Consider the following 16,082-nt stretch of genomic DNA (forward strand, 5'->3'; position numbering starts at 1 on the left):
TATTCAAAATCGAATTTTGAGTTTTCCCATGGAAACATGGTCCTAACTATAACTATCTTCTGGCGACCGCCAGTAGATAATATATAAATATATATATATATATATATATATAAACATATACACATGCAAGCACATATATATAGTGATAACATTATGTATAATTGTATATATTTTAATAAAAACATTTTTAAACTATTTTTTAAAAGTTAAAAATAATTGAAATAAAATACAAAACTTTTAACCAGGCTTACTAAAACTTGAACAAAACTTGTAGTGAGGGTGGATATTGTTTTAAAAAATATGGTTTAAACATAATATTTAAAAATTATATTTATATATTTACATTCTTTTATACAGATTTAATTTGATAAGTTAATATGCTGTAGCATGTTATTATTTCCAGGTTAATAATAAATATTTTTAATAATTTTATATCTCATTTGCACATTTAGGTGCCGATTCCAATCCTGTAAAACCCGGGTACGATTCGTCGTACGGAGCGTATTCTCCATACGATTCGTACCCGGGAAATCCACCGTACAATCCAGCAAGTACGATTCGTACAGAAATTCCATTTCCGTACGAATCGTACAAAACACCGTACGGCTAAAAAATACCTACGGGTCTGATCCTGGACAGCGCGTACGCGACGTCCGTACGGAGTCAGGCAGCGTTTTACGGACCAGCAAGTACGATTTATCCCTACGTCACTCCGCACAGCTATTTTTTTACGGCAGCCAAAAAAAGCCGGAAAACTGAGTCCGACGCAAAAACGGAGCCCCGGTACGCGACGGACAGCCATGGACCCCATCCTTCGTGTCATCTCGGCCCTTTTATCCTACGACCTGGTGCACTGAACCCGACGCACAAGCCGCAGAAGGTGAGAACAACACCCAGGGGCCAAGGGGGGGTGAGGGGCAGGAAACATACCCCCTACCCAAATTAAAACCTACAATATTGAGGACATACATTACCTCAAGGGTCTGGTCACTCCGGGGGGCGTGTCCACCAATCCCTGTGTCACGCAACAACAGAAGTGGACGTGTATGCGTACCCCTACGGCAACACTACAATAGTTATACGCACTGTACTCACACATACATAGCGTGGGTACGGTCCGTAGCACTATATTAGTGGTGCCGTGGGGGTACGCGTGGTACGGACCGTACACACGCCCTCAGAGCGTGTGTGCGGTCCGTATCACCATTGTAGTGGTACCGTAGGGGTATGCATGGTACGGACCGTACACACGCCCTCAGAGCATGTATACGGTCCATAACACCATTGTAGTGGTGCCGTAGGGGTACGCGTGGTACGGACTGTACACACGCCCTCAGAGCGTGTATACGGTCCGTATCACCATTGTAGTGAGGGTGTGTGTACGGGCCGTACCACGTGTACTCCTACGGCACCACTACTATAGTGATACGGACTGCACCCACACATACATAGCATGGGTACGGGCCGTATCACCATTGTATTTGGGCCGTAGGGGTACGTGTGGTACAGACTGTACACACCCCATGAATGCGGGGGTACGGTCCGTATCACACGTACCCCTACGGCACCAGTACATTTGGGATACAAGGCGTGCAGCATATTACCTCTATATTGGTGTGTGTGTAGGCCCAGGACAGCAGTGTACTGCACCAAGGTTGGGTGGCTGCATAGGATTCCCAGCAGTGGACAGACATGTGAGGGGTGGGTGCAGAGGACTCCCAGCAGTGGACAGAGACATGGGGGTGGGTGCAGAGGACTCCCAGCAGTGGCCTGCAATATGAGGGGTGGGTGCATATCACTCCCAGCAGTGGACAGACATGTGAGGGGTGGGTGGAGAGGACTCCCAGCAGTGGCCTGCAATATGAGGGGTGGGTGCATATCACTCCCAGCAGTGGACAGACATGTGAGGGGTGGGTGCAGAGGACTCTCAGCAGTGGCCTGCAATATGAGGGGTGGGTGCATATCACTCTCAGCAGTGGACAGACATGTGAGGGGGGGGTGCAGATGACACCCAGCAGTGGACAGAGACATGGAGATGGGTGCACAGGACTCCCAGCAGTGGACAGAGACATGGGGGTGGGTGCAGAGGACTCCCAGTATGTGGACAGAGACATGGGGGTGGGTGCATATCACTCCCAGCAGTGGACAGACATGTGAAGGGTGGGTGCAGAGGACTCCCAGCAGTGGACAGAGACATGGGGGTGGGTGCAAAGGACTCCCAGCATTGGCCTGCAATATGAGGGGTGGGTGCATATCTCTCCCAGAAGTGGACAGACATGTGAGGGGTGGGTGCAGAGGACTCCCAGCAGTGGCCTGCAATATGAGGGGTGGGTGCATATCACTCTCAGCAGTGGACAGACATGTGAGGGTGGGTGCAGAGGACTCCCAGCAGTGGACAGAGACATGGGGGTGGATGCACAGGACTCCCAGCAGTGGCCTGCAATATGAGGTGTGGGTGCATATCACTCCCAGCAGTGGACAGACATGTGAGGAGTGGGCGCAGAGGACTCCCAGCAGTGGCCTGCAATATGAGGGGTGGGTGCATATCACTCCCAGCAGTGGAAAGACATGTGAGGGGTGGGTGCAGGGGACTCCCAGCAGTGGCCTGCAATTTGAGGGGTGGGTGCATATCACTCCCAGCAGTGGACAGGCATGTGAGGGGTGGGTGCAGAGGACTCCCAGCAGTGGACAGAGACATGTGGGGTGTACATCATTATCACATGACCACAACTCCATGGGTGTATGTACGCATCCCTAACTTTGGACAATGATGATAGTGCCATAACAAAACTTCACTGACAGCAGTGTCCCACTCCCAGGAGGATGGATGTCACTCCCCCACTGCATGACACACCACATGTGGGTGTGAGGACAAATAACACATGCATACCCACCCCTGGCGGATGCAGCACAATACACACACTGAGATCATGCCACAAGACTGTATAGTCATGTCACTGCCTACTAAGCTAGGAGAGCCAAAGGGAACACACACTGTCACGCACATCCCAGGACTGATAGGAATGTTCAGGTGCTGGGCCAGCCACCAAGATGTTGTCTCTCATGGAAGGACTAGGGTGGAGTTCCCACAGATACAATGCTCACAATTGTGAGTCAGGTGCCCAAATACCCTGCAGAAAAAGTACCATATGTGTGCTAGGCCCGGAGTACACACATGCATAGTGCTGAAAAGGGAGAATTTCTCCATGAAGGCATTTCGACATACTCAATACACAAGTACAGTGACTAGCAAGGATGGCACAGACGATGCAGCCGGAGACATTGCTGAGCAGGCATGGCCATAGTTGAAGGGATCCGTCACCAACAAAGGAAATGTAGACACAGGTCAGCACAACAATTGTGCAACTCTTTGCAGGGAAGATGTCAGGTGCCACAGAGGAAGGAACACTCCTTGGGACAATGTCTCAAAACCAAAATAACACACACTACCAATGATTCTTTGCAGAGACCTTGTGATGGCACGCAGATACCATGGTCCACCTCATGACCATCAGAGTAGAACATTTCTCAGAAGCATAACACATTACCACAACACCAACTCCAGGAGCCTCAGCACCAACATCAATACCTGAAATGCAATAGTGTGCAAAGTAAAAATAAAATGCTTTACTCAGCATAAAAAACAAATAATGAAATGACACTATATACAAAGTCAAGTCAAGTCAATATAACTTTATTTCGGAGAAGATCTCCATAAAAGATACATAAAATTATACAATTATAATAATGTTAAAATGTTTAAAAGGAAACATGCGTGAAATGGATTAAAAGATAATTTAAGATGTTTAAAAACATTTAGAACCAGGACATCTATATGGCCACTCATTACAACAAACACATACAATTTGAGCCAGTACAAATGAATCAAGTAAGCATTTTCAAGTACCGTCTCCTAGTTTGCCAGAAGGCCCCCAGAAATTTGGCCACAGCAAACACAATGTGGGGAGCCATTTCACTCTTTAGAATTCTATATACAAAGGCCAATGGCCAGTCCATAATAGAAGTCCTTGGGGGGACACATGGGCACGCGTCTCCCCTAGCTTGCCTGCACATTGGAACCCTCCGGTTCGTCGACCGGGGGGGGCATCATGTGGGGAAGGACCAGGCACCGCAGGGACAGGAGGGGGAAGGGCAGGTGTGGTGGGTGCAGGGGTGGACGTCTCCACCACAGGGGGTGGGGCAGCGGCAAAGGTGGATGTGAGCACGTCGCTGCACACTGCTGCCAGGGCGTCCAGGGTAAGCCCTGCACCGGAAGAAACCCCAGGGCCAACGGAGGGGGGGTGGCCGAGGGATGGGGTGCAGCGCTCCTGGGGAAGCGGGTGGACAGGGGGTGGGACTTGACTACCTTGCCCGAGGACTTCCTCGCCCGCTTGCAGGGTGGTGTCACAGTGGGGGGGATGGGCAGCTCACCCATGTCAACCTCTTTGGGTGTCAGTTTGGCAGGGGAGCCAAGGGGAGTGCTTTTGGAGGGACTGGGTTGTGAGGCCTGCGGACTCAAACTGTGGCTGCGTGTATGTCTTTTTGCCCCAGACCCAGTGGGTGTGCCTATATCCCCCTGAGTGTGCGTGACAGGAGGTGTGCGCTTGCCCTTACTTGGTGGTGTGCTGCCTGTGTCTGGTGGGGTGCGTGCTTGGGAATGTCTGGGTGTGCATGGGACAGGTATGGGAGAGGGAAGTGTGGATGGGGCTGGGGTAGGGGGGGGGCGAAGCGCTGCAGGAGACTCACTGCTGCCGTCAGTGAAGAGTCCATGGACCGCAGAAACCTGCGTTGTTCAGACATCGATGCTGACATGCCCTCCATGAACGACACCATCTGTGTCAGCAGTGTGGTGTGGCCATGGAGGACAGTCAGCACCGATACCGGCCCAACCTGCAACTGCCGCAGTATGTCCACAGACTCTGCACGGAGGGCAGCAGGGGTGACAGGGGCAGGGGGTGTGGTGACTGTCCCGAAGGAGACATGGTGGTGCCCTGCACGGACAGAAGGGACCGGAGCAACTGGGAGGGCGGTGATGGGAATGGAGGAGGCGGGGACAGATGTTGGGCTGCTGCCAGGTGTTGTAGCAGCCTCCACCCCCTCGATGAGGTCAGCCTCGGACCCGTCTGCGTCGTAATTGGAATCGCCACCAGACAGGTCCTCTGACTGACTCCCCTCGCCCTCCGTGCCACTGGCTCCTGCAGACTCGCGAGCACTGGTGGCACTGGTGCTGGGTCCCTCATCCAGATCCGTGCAGGTTTCTCCCTCGGTTTCCAATGATGATGCTGTGGGCAAGGTGAAGATACAGAAAAACATCAGTCACCTGTATACATCTGACACATTAGTCCAAAAACAATAGGTCACAGTGCATATCAGGCAATGCATCATGAGTAACAGCTAGATTACTCCGCACATATGTAAGCCCTGTACTCCCCAGTTGGTAGACCCACCATGCCACTTGGACACAAGGAACAATAGGACACACCAGCCCAAACTTGAATGAGAAAACACTGAAGAGCTAGTGTCTGGGAACAGGTGAGAACAGCAATACAATGAAGTCATGCCACCTCTTATTTACCCTGAAAGAAACAGTAGTGGTGCACCCAAGGCAAAGTAACACACCTCAATACCAAAGGTGTCCCCACACTCAGAGACCTGTAAGTACTTTGGAACACAAAATGAAAAAAAGTTGGTCCCTTGGGAATCACAATACTTGACACAATCGACATGGTCAGAATGTGGGAATGTGCCATTTTGTGAACAGAACACACTTGTGCCTTCATAACAGATGGCTCCCAAGGAGGTGCACACAAAACTACATTTACCCAGTCATTTAAGAAGCTGGCAACCTTCTTTAAAGAAGCCACTGTTAGAAAGAAATGTTGTTGCAGAAAGTACATATACATGGGCCCACGGAGGGCTTGATGACTTGACACTCGTAAGTTGGTATCACCAACAACCAAGGACTTACCCAATTTCCACAACACTGGGGGAACATGTATATGTATAATTTGAAAAACAGTCTCATTAGAACAGTGGCTTCTTTAAAATTGTGCCAGCGTGTTCCCTGAAAGTGTAAAGGTGGTTTGTTGTGCACTTCCTTGGGAGATATCTGTCATGCAGGCACATTATTGTTCTTAACAACAAAACATCAAACTAAAACATAGAAAACATGAAGACCTGTTGACAAGTGTTGTGAGTGCCAAGGTACAATACCTTGTGACTAACAACTTGAATTATGTCAGCTGTCACATGGCCATCCGTTACCTGATGACACAGTTGCCAACATATCTGACCCACTACCTGTCATGTGGAGTGGCACACATGTCCAAACCCAGGACAATGCATGAGCTAATGAGCCTGCTATTGTGTTGTAAAAAGGCATACCTGCACTGAGGAGACACCCTCATGACAAGCCAGAATGTCCACACAGATGTCAACACACAAAGACCAAACTACGTAGCATCTTGACCACACACTGGTGCAAAAAATGAATGAGCAGGAATCATGTATTTAAACAATTGACACATGCTGCAAAGCACAAACATTAAACTCTGCACATCACTGGGTCACTGCACGTTGAGTCTCTGTCCAGCCAATTATCACACATAGGTCAGACCTGGCAAGGAGACATAAGGTCTGGCCATGTAGGCCTCGCACGCACAAATCCCCCTTACCTGAGACAATGTGATTGAGACAGATCAAGAAGTGACACCTCTTAATCAGGCTTTACAAAAATGTGCAGCAAGAATTCCCAAATGTACTCCACATCACCTCGTGAGGCTGCCAACACATATTTGTGACAAACAACCATCGACAGATAGTTGTGAATAGACACACAGGTACTGCCCAGTGTGAGGATGCACAAGCCAAATGGGGTCTCCCTGTCCAGTCGACACATGTGGCACACTTTGGATAAATACAAATGAGGCCAGGGAACAATGCCACAGAGGCAAACATATGCTGAACACACTGAGAATGGACACAGTGTTGGATGACACACATGATTACGAGGCAAGGGTGTCTCAGGGGACTGTAGTGGGCACACTGCTCCTTGTTCCTGGAATGATCTGACCGTAACATGAGCAACCGTCGTGGCACTATGCATATCTCCCACTCATGCACATCATGTCTGAGGCCCAACATTGGTCATGCATGCTGCAAGTGTGTTCATTTGAAACCTCACACTCCCATGTTGAGACTCACCATCAGTGCCAACAAATATGGACCCCCAACAGAGTGAACAGGACAGGGCACAGCCAAGGTAACAACACATGTCACAGACCACCCTCCCACATGATGCAGAAAGCAATGTGCACTTGGATCAACTGGCAGGCTAGATGACCATGTGCAATTGTTATTACACACAGACCAGGGGACACATGTCAAGCAGGGGAAGGGACGAATAAGAGCACCGGTTGACTTGGGGGGAACAGAATATGCACTGCACATAGAAACCCTGGCAGTGTATCCAGGCTACAGAGCACTTCCAAAAGCTGGGGACACACAACACAACAAACAGACAGGTACCTACCCCCTCCTTGCTTCTGTCCCTCCTGTAACTGCCTATCCAGGTCAGGGAAGACCACCGCCAGGACACGCATCATGTGGGTGGTCAGGCGTCGGCGCCCGCCGTGGGGGCATGGAGGTGAGAGCCCCAGCTGGACCCGGGCGATCCACCGGGTCCAGCACCAGATGTTCTGCCATCGTTTTCTGACTTGGGCCAGGCGCCGACTGCGACCCCCCGCCACTCTCACGGCCCTGACGATCTGTTTCCAGATCCCCCCCTTCTCGTAGACAGTTACCTGTGAGGATGACAAAGTGAGACAACATCACTACACCTGCTCCATGTCATAGAGACACACATTTGAACATCGATGATATGTTGAACAGGGCATAGGATGCTGCCAAGGAATAGCATCTTACTCATATAGACATTGGCCTCTGTGGAAGCCCCAATGCACTACATGGCATTGAAACTAAACAGGCGGCAGGAAGGGTGCGACACACTCCCTGATCATGGCACACACTGTGCATCACATGCAACACCAGCCTGATGGACAGCACCTCAAAGCAGTTACATGCCCCAGGCCACTGATGCAACCTCAGCAGAGTACACAGACATACACAGGCACAGATCAATCATCTGCTATTGGCAACAGAGGATACATACCTCACTCTGCACATGTGCCACTTGCCTGTGGGGTGTCACAGGTGTTGGGCTAGCTCAGCAAGTCAGACACACAGCACAGCTTACTTCTCACATCAGATGGGTAGAGCTGTTGTCTCCTCCATGCAGCTGTGGTGCAACACTTCACATAGACACTCACCCACATGACAAGGAACCTTCACACATCAATGTCCAGGAGGGCATACACATCACTTGGACACTCTCACCACAGCTCCACTCAACTCATACACATCTGTGGGTACAGTCACCTGTCACACCGGGGGGACCACTGAATCACCTCAGGACAATAGCCAAAAAATGCCACCAAGGATTTGCCAGGCTGAATGTGTCATGCACTATGCAGTGGATGTCACAGTAAGCACAATGCAAGTGAGGAGTGCACACAGGTACTACTTCATGCTCTGCATGACAGACATAAGCCTTCCCCCCCCCCCCCCGGGACACACTCTAAATCACATTGCATGTCTGTCACACCTAGACACAATGCCAGAAGTGACAGTCACAAAAAAGGTGCACAGTCAAAGGTAGTGGGGTCAGCACTCACCTGCTCCCCTGGTCTCCCATACAGGCTGGGGTACTGTGGGAGGAGGGCTGTTGGACTTGGCCCTTTTTGCAGGGTCATCCCTAAACTTTTTGCCTTCCTCCTGTATTTTTTCTGACCTGGTGTTGGCTGTTTTATGACTCTGGGCACCTTACCACTGCTGACCAGTGCTAAGGTGCATATGCTCTCCCTATGGTAAAATGTATTATGTGAATTGACTTCCATGTTTGGCTTATTTGGTTTACTATCAGTCCCTAGTAGAGTGCACCAGGGGTGCCAAGGGCTTGTATGTCCAAATGCTGCTAGTGGGCTTGCAGCACTGGTTGGCCACCCACAGAAGCAGCCTGGTAAAATGTGTCTAAGGTCTGCCATTGCAGAACCTGCATGCAGTCTGGTACTGTCATGCTGCCTGGGCAAGTGTCCCCACTTGCCAGTCCCTAAACCTTCCCTTACCTTCATGTTAGTCACCCCTATGGTAGGCCCTAGGGCAGGGTGCATTGTAAGGATAAGGTAGGACAAGCCCTGAGGTGTGTGGCATGTCCTAATAGTGAATTACAGCCATTTTCATTTTTCACTATTGTTAGGCTACCTGCTCTCCATAGGCCAGAATGGGCTGCTAGATTATAACACTCTATAATCCTAGCAGGCTCAGGAAGCATGGTAGAAATTCATGATTAGTATGCCTGAACTCAGAATAATAAAATACATCTTTTAGTAAAGGTCATTTTAATATAATGGGTTTGCAAATGCTACTTTTAGAAAGTTAGCCTTTGCGTGCCTAACCATTTCAGTCCGCCTCTGGAGGGGAGGGATATCTCCTTTGTGTGTAGCTTGAGTGACAGGGCTGGGAAGTTCCAGGAGACAGGCTGGGGCTGCCAGGTGGTGAATAGAAAGATTACACCAGGATGGGTGGGAGGAGTGCACCTTGACTCTGAATAGGACAGTGCTCTGCCACCACAATGCTGGCCCCACCCCCTGGGGAGCGTCTGATGTCTCTGCCCTGCCTGCTGAAAGAAGAAGCCAGAGTCCCAACAACAAAGTGCTCCTCACTGAAAAGAACTGGACTGGGATTATTCAAAGGCCCCACTGGCCTGCAAAGACAAAAGAAACTTGGTATAAATGTAGGAGCCCTGCTCCTAAGAAATCAGATCCTGATTGAACCAAGAAGGAACTCTGCCTGACTAGAAGGACCTGGAAGAAGCTGGAGGAGGAGTGACTTTCCCTGACCTGGGGGATTGGCCTGCAGTTGGTGCCTTGCTGAGAAAGGAGAGGAAAAGACTGAAAGAGACTTTGCACTTTGTTTTTCAACTATCTCCAAGGGCTTGGAAGAAGAGCTTGCCCCCTGAACGGAGTCCCAGGACCATTGGACTCATCTGCCTTGCAAAATTGAGCTGCCTGGACGATTTGTGCTTGTTTCCCGCTGGATTTGGCCCCAGTATGCCTCGTACCCCATCCGCCGCAAAGCCGTGTCTTTGCCGCCCGGCACCGTGCGTCTACGCTGATCCAAAAGCGTTAGTACGCGCCGTATCCCTCCCGGCCGCATTGCACCTAACCTTCCCCGCCGATTCGAGACGTACAACACTGGCTGCCGAACCCTGTACGCCGGACCCAAGCTCCATCGTCCCGCAGGTACGGTCTGTACGCTGCTAACGTACTGCACCGTGCCGTACTCAGAGCTGAGAAGCCGCATCCCGCTGATCCTCACCGTACGCTGTACGGCGCCGAGAAGTGTCGCCGCCTATCCGCACCGAAGGTACGGCTCGAACGCCGAACGTCACGGACTCTGCAAGCTGATCCGGGCCATCCGCACGTATCCCTGAAGGTCCCGTACCAACGCCGCGTCCCGACGCCGCGACCCGACCAGCATCAGAATACGCTGCCGAACTACGACCCGGACCCATCAACTTGTCCCGCACTGTCCGTCGCGGACCCCACGAACTTAAGGTACTTTGTTCTGTTCGCACCGCAGCGTGCGCGTCACGGACCCCGGAGTCCGCACCGATTGTTTGACTCGTACTTTCCTTGTTTTTAATGCGGACGAGTCGCACACCCAGGTACGAACCGTACAAAGCCTGAAAAGAAGCAGAATTGAGTAAAAGAAGCCTATTTTTGCATTTTAAGCCTTTTTGCAAGAACATTGAACTTTAAAATAATACTGTGGTCATGTTAATCATTATTCTGGTCTTGTGCTAAGCCTTATATAAAGAGAACTATTTTTGATACAACCTTGACTGGTGTCCATTTGTGGTGTGTGATTGTATTACTGTATGTGTTCACAAATGCTTAACCTATGACGCCCTGAGAATAGTCTTGACTGCTTGCGCCACACTACCTAAAGGGTGAGCAGGGGTTATTTGAAAGGGTGATCCCCTTATCTTGACTTAGAATTGAGAGTCCCTGCTTGTCACAAGTGCATACCTGTGCCAACTAGAGATTCCCAATTCTAACAAGGGCATTGAGCAAGGCCTCATTCTCCTCAAGTGTGAATGGCTGGGCCCTCTCTACAGTCCGCGACATGGTGCTAGAGGAAGCACAGACAGCAGCAGTGTGTTCGACAGGAAAGTTGTGCAGGCAACTGCCCTCTCATGGGTTCTGGCTGACTTATATCTGTCTTGCTGGGAGCTTTCATTTACAGGAGTACAGAGTGATTGGTCAGATTCATTTGCCTCCTACGTTTCCTCCAATCCCTTTAAACATACACCAATGACACGAATTTGCATGGTTCAAATTTTTAGCATCATAGCAAGGCAAACACCACTTTGCAACATTGTCATTTTTGGCCCAACTGACTTTTCAAGCCCACATGATGGCCACATTGCAACTGAAATCTCTGTATCCATGACAACCAGCATGCATTTTGGGCCTAATACTTGGCCCCTATGTAATTTTTGATTCCAAAAAACATGTACGGTGCGTTTCACACGTACCTGTACACGTACGGCACCACTACAATAGTGATACGGACCGTACACACGCTCTGAGAGCCTGTGTACGGTCCGTATCACTATAGTAGTGGTGCCGTAGGAGTACGCGTGTGTGTATGGTCCGTACCATGCGTACTCCTACGGCACCACTATTATAGTGATACGGACCATACACAGGCTCTCAGAGCCTGTGCACGGTCCGTATCACTATAGTAGTGGTGCCATTGGAGTACGCGTGTGTGTACGGTCCGTACCACGTGTACTCCTACGGCACCACTACTATAGTGATACAGACCGTACACACACTCTCAGAGCCTGTGTACGGTCCGTATCACTATAGTAGTGGTATCGTAGGAGTACGCGTGTGTGTACGGCCCATACCACGCATACTCCTATGGCACCATTACTATAGTGATACGGACCGTACACACACACACGCGTACTCCTACGGCACCACTACTATAGTGATACGGACCGTACACAGGCTCTGAGAGCGTGTGTACGGCCCGTACCACGCGTACTCCTATGGCACCACTACTATAGTGATACAGACCGTACACACGCTCTGAGAGCGTGTGTACGGCCCGTACCACGCGTACTCCTACGGCACCACTACTATGGTGATACGGACCATACACACGCTCTCAGAGCCTGCGTACGGTCCGTATCACTATAGTAGTGGTGCCGTAGGAGTATGCATGTGTGTACGGTCCGTACCACGCGTACTCCTACGGCACCACTACTATAGTGATATGGACCGTACTTACGCTCTCAGAGCCTGTGTACGGTCCGTATCACTATAGTAGTGGTGCCGTAGGAGTACGCGTGTGTGTGCGGTCCGTACCACGCATACTCCTACGGCACCACTACTATAGTGATACAGACCGTACACACGCTCTCAGAGCCTGTGTACGGTCCATATCACTATAGTAGTGGTGCCGTAGGAGTACGCGTGTGTGTGCGGTCCGTACCACGCATACTCCTACGGCACCACTACTATAGTGATACAGACCGTACACACACTCTCAGAGCCTGTGTACGGTCCGTATCACTATAGTAGTGGTATCGTAGGAGTACGCGTGTGTGTACGGCCCATACCACGCATACTCCTATGGCACCATTACTATAGTGATACGGACCGTACACACACACACGCGTACTCCTACGGCACCACTACTATAGTGATACGGACCGTACACAGGCTCTGAGAGCGTGTGTACGGCCCGTACCACGCGTACTCCTATGGCACCACTACTATAGTGATACAGACCGTACACACGCTCTGAGAGCGTGTGTACGGCCCGTACCACGCGTACTCCTACGGCACCACTACTATGGTGATACGGACCATACACACGCTCTCAGAGCCTGCGTACGGTCCGTATCACTATAGTAGTGGTGCCGTAGGAGTATGCATGTGTGTACGGTCCGTACCACGCGTACTCCTACGGCACCACTACTATAGTGATATGGACCGTACATACGCTCTCAGAGCCTGTGTACGGTCCGTATCACTATAGTAGTGGTGCCGTAGGAGTACGCGTGTGTGTGCGGTCCGTACCACGCATACTCCTACGGCACCACTACTATAGTGATACAGACCGTACACATGCTCTCAGAGCCTGTGTACGGTCCGTATAAATATAGTAGTGGTGCCGTAGGAGTACACATGGTACGGGCCGTACACACGCTCTCAGCGTGTGTACCCTGAGAACGTGTGATCAGCTTGTCTGTGCCACTGTTGCGGCCACGCGGTGCCAAAGGCAGGACCGTCAGCGCATGCAACGTGCACATTGCACGACCCTCATGTCCTTGCATGACCCACATCACACAACAGTCTCATGTTGCAGCCACCCTCCAAGCAATGTCCAAGCGAAAATCAACCGCCTGCTCTCAGGCATACCCTAAGCGCACACACGACACCTTTGCATGCTGAGTGTGCAACTCCAACTGCCTACACAGTGCTGCCCCGCCTTCCAGGCCCTGTCACACCAACCAGGTCATGTCCCTCCTACTCCACACCGGTTCTGTCCACCGGCACGCCATTGGACTCTGTTACCACCTCAACACAACAGGCCCACACATCACCTTCATGACAGTGACCTGGGTGAAAGCATTTTCAGCACCCTACTTCTCCATTGCCATCTCAGACGTATACAAGAGCACCCGCAGGGACGGCACTAACAATCCCGGAGGATGAATTGATATCTATTCCCAAATACGCACTCAGGGTCACAAATCCGGTTTGGCACAAACCCCCTGCAAACCCTCAGAGTAACACTCATCTACAGATCTCCAGGCCTACATCCACAATTCCGCAAAGCCATCAACACGTCCATCGTCATGCACGTCCTCACATCCACAGGATACATGTGGCTGTGGGCCAGGAACTTCTGGCTGGATGAGAACCACACCAGCATCCATCATTGGTCCATCCACATTAGCATCCACGTCTCCGACGGGCAACACACTGCCATATACTCCGCTGCCAATCCCCCAAAGATGCTTGATGTAAGTCAACACAGACATGCTGTGTGGGACACTGGAACCAACACCACCGCCACACCCTGCAACCTCACACACTGGACCAGCAACTGATCCAACAATCTAGCCACGTTGACGGACTTTCCTGTGACGCACATCAACAATTAAGCCACCTGGGACAAGGCAGACCTACTGGACTCATACACGTCTAGCAGGACTCTTGTGCACAGCTTGCATCACAAATAACAATCAGTGGCCTTACAACCCTGGAAAACGGCACACACAGCCATCACCATATCATCAGCAAGGACAATTGGAGATCCTTCAGATGGGGCCGAGGCCAAAAAAACGCGCGACATCAAGGAGCTCATCAGCATTGTGAGTGCACTGACATCAGCTCTCCATCCAAAAGACGCCCCACCCTTGCAAGGCTGAGCCAATCCCTTGTAACTTTCTACCACTGCAAGCTCATGGACATACACGCAAGCCTTGGCACACAGAGGCAGAACGCACTATTATACGCGGGACCAACCACCCTCAGGTTTTGGACTTCCATCATCAGCAGATACAACACCCGGCTCATGTGCAACATCCCCTGGGGATTTCCATCAGGACCCTTCCCACACAACATCTCAACCACATCATTCCCCATCCTTGTAGCCCACGTCCAGAACGTCATGTATGTATCATTGGAGTTAGCCACATTCCATGGTAGATAGAGGCATGCAGTGACCCAGGACCATCTTAGACAATGGACGGCAGGAACGCTAGCTCTCAAGGAACCTCAACGTGATTCCCTAGCCAGCAAATGTCATCAGGAAGACAGTCAATGAGCAACTGACAAACTTCCTCCACGCAAAGAACTCCAGGCAACCTGCACAAGACCGTCTTCCACAGTAATCACCTCACTGCAACCGTCATCATTGCCACCAACACCGACAACTTTGCCCTGCTCAACAATGGTGAGGCCACCCCCCTTGACCTCTCCACAGCATTATGCACGATGTCAGCTCACACATCTCCAACACTGGTATCCAGGGGATGGACCAGGATGAAATCACCAAGTAGCTCACCAGCCATGGGAGTGGGACTCAAGCCTTCAGCATGTAGTACAGTGGCGTCATCTGGCACATGGCCCAGGGATCATCTCTCAGCGTGTCAATCTTCAATGTATCCATGACCCCCCTCTCCACCATCACATGCGCACACAACCTCATCATCATCTCGTATGCCATTGACAGCCAGCTGCTCCTCACCCTCACCAAAGACACAGCCAATGCCAGTTCCAACCTTCAAGAAGGCATGAGGTCCGTTGATGAATGGCTGAACATCAGCCCCCTGAGGCTGGACTTGTACAGGACTGAGGTAATCATCTGAGGATTGTCCCCTTACAGCTGGGTCAACTCCTTGTGTCCCACCCGCCAGGGCACTGCACCAGCACCCAGTTGCCACGCACACAAGATGGTGTGCATCATGGACTCGTCGCTCACAATTGCCATGCAACTCACCAGCATCTGTACCTCATGCTGCAACACCCTCCGCATGATGCACATGACCCACAGATAGATCCACTCCAAGGCAAGACAGACTGTCCCCCAGGTCCACGACACCAGCCGTGTCAACTACAGCCCCTCCCTCTACGGAGCAAGTACAGCCAAACTCCCGGAAAACTTGTCCACATCCAGGGTGCATCTGCACACCTCAGCTTCAACATCCCGCGCCCCAGCCGCATCACCGTCCACCTGAGATAGCTGCAATGGATCACTGTCTGCTGCAGGATGACCTTCACACTCCTCACCTACACTCAGGAGGCAGTCCACAACCCCAGATTCCAAACCAACCTTGGACGTCTGTCATCCAAGACCCCGTTGGGCCAACTCTGTGCATCCAACCTTGCCCTGGCCAACATTCTTCACATCCACCAAACTCCAGCATGCAGGACATA

At 51.1% G+C, this 16,082-nt stretch overlaps 1 protein-coding gene across 1 annotated transcript in view; it reads left to right on the forward strand.

Annotated features, from left to right (window-relative positions):
• The window catches only part of LOC146782643 (uncharacterized), a 277,862-nt gene that overhangs the window by 184,708 nt on the left and 77,072 nt on the right, over window positions 1–16,082 (forward strand). The window lies entirely within an intron of this gene.

The sequence above is a fragment of the Triturus cristatus genome, chromosome 12 (genome assembly GCF_964204655.1).
Source record: "Triturus cristatus chromosome 12, aTriCri1.1, whole genome shotgun sequence".
NCBI classification, from domain to species: Eukaryota; Metazoa; Chordata; class Amphibia; order Caudata; family Salamandridae; genus Triturus; species Triturus cristatus.